Below are 2,236 nucleotides of genomic sequence, written 5' to 3' on the forward strand. Positions count from 1 at the left end.
CAAAAATGCCACTGAATTTGTTTTGTGTTGGCTAACTACTGCTGAACACAAGGCCTGTCCCTAAGAGCTGTTTGCATATCCAGTGAGGCTCCAGTGGAGAAAACTAATTTTTATTTTGTGAGCAGTTATCAATTGCAGATAGCTTCTGGGTTAAGAATAAGGGCTTCTGTCCACTTCCCCTCTTAGCACTGGGATCCATCTGGCTTAGACTTTGCAGGCTCCTTTCATGCTGCCACAGTGTCTATGACTTCATGTCTGTTGGTTCTGCTGTGTTTAGAAGGACTTGGCTTTGGTGTACCTTTTTCCATATTGTTGAGGGCCATGCTGAAAGAACAGCAAAACAGCTTTAGAACTCATAGAATGTGGAACACTGCTTAGCACATGATAGGCTCTTTAAGAGAGTAAGTCATATACTCTACAATCCAGACTAGAGTGCTGATATCACTGCCGCTAGAGTTTTGAGTCAATAGCAGCTTTATTCTTGCTATTAATAAGAAAGTTACTAGTTGAATAGAAATCTTTAGTGTTTAGGTAGAAGGGATGCATGTCTTCCTAACTGAAGAGTGACTTTTTTCAATTACATGCTAATTTATCAGCACACATTCATTATACAGAATAAAAAGCTTGATTCATTTCTTTCTCTCCATTCTTCTAGTGCTTTTGACATATATACTACTTCTATCCATCTTCCCCATTCTCTAACCCATGTTTTTCTCTCCTCTTTCATTGTCCTTCTGTACCTAAAATACCCCTTCCTCCTACCTTAATTTCCACATATGAGAAAAACAACATTACATTTCTTTCTAGAACTCACTTCACATAACATGATGATCTTCAGTTTGATCCTTCGTGCTATCTACCTGCTTTATGGATGTGTAAAACTCTGCTTCATATGTAGTATTTCATTCACCATTCAACAAGTTGATATTCAACGCATAAATAAAAGTCATAACTGTAGGCATAAATGTTTTCCCACATACTTTTAATAAAGGCCCAGCCTTCCCTTCTAGTCCACCACCCAGCAGAGGTAATGGAAGGGAAAAGTTATTAGAATATGGGGGAAGTGGACCTGCTGAGCAATAGTTCTTTGGGGGCAAGCTCTATCTTCCTTTTCAGCAGTTTGGTCCAATAGCAAACACCAAATATGACTCAGCAGCTGCAGACTAGTGTTCTAGGCAGGCTGATATCACACGTGAAACAGCCCAGCCCTTTCAGCAGGCAGACACCAGGCATGAACTAGCAGATGTAGTTCAATTGTGAAAAAAACTGCAAGGCTTGCCACCTGGCCTGAGGCAAGGCTGCTGAAGCAGTAAGCTTCTGCAAGAATCTCAGGAGCAGTTCTTGGCCTCTCAGTGTTTCTCAATGGCATGGAAGAGCAACCACAAGTTGAGCTCAACAATACTCTGTAAGATAAACTAATGCATGCCTGTCATTAGCACAGAACAGTGGGATGGAACAAACCAATCCAATGGTCAGTGCTTGTCTCCCACTGTCTGTGGGGTCATATTTATATTATATATAAATAAGGAATATATATGTATATATAATGTGTGTATGTATATATATATATTCCTTCTATATATTATAACTGCTATAATTTTTGACATCAAGTGGTTATGCCTTTCTGTGTGTGTGTGCATGTTTGCATGTGTATGTGTGTGTTTCCCAAAGTATAGACAAAATCTGTGACTTGTATATAAGTAAAGCATATGTGGAAGATGCTAAAATGAAACTCTTGTGATATTATGTTATATGGAAAAAATGAAGGGAAATTGGTAAAATGCCAAAGCTACAGTCTTGATTTTATTTTAATAAGAATGGGGATTAGACCAGGCAGATATGACCAAAGTACCTGAAACCACTTAGAGGACTCTCCCACTGTAGAGGTGAGTATTCCTGTTAGCAATCCTTGGATAGGTCTTTTTTATAAAAATATTTTTATTAGATATTTTCTTCATTTACATTTCAAATGCTATCCCCAAAGCCCCATATACCCTCTCCCGCCCTGCTCTCCAACCCACCCACTCCCATTTCCTGGCCCTGGCATTCTCCTGTACTGGGGCATATAATCTTCTCAAGACCAAGGGCCTCTCCTCTCATTGATGGTAGACTAGGCCATCCTCTGCTACATATGCAACTAGAGACACAAGCTCTGGGGGGTTCTGGTTAATTCATATTGCTGTTCCTCCTATAGAGTTACAGACCCCTTTAGCTCCTTGGGTACTTTATCTAGCTC

The sequence above is a fragment of the Mus caroli genome, chromosome 1 (assembly GCF_900094665.2).
Source record: "Mus caroli chromosome 1, CAROLI_EIJ_v1.1, whole genome shotgun sequence".
Lineage (NCBI taxonomy): Eukaryota > Metazoa > Chordata > Mammalia > Rodentia > Muridae > Mus > Mus caroli.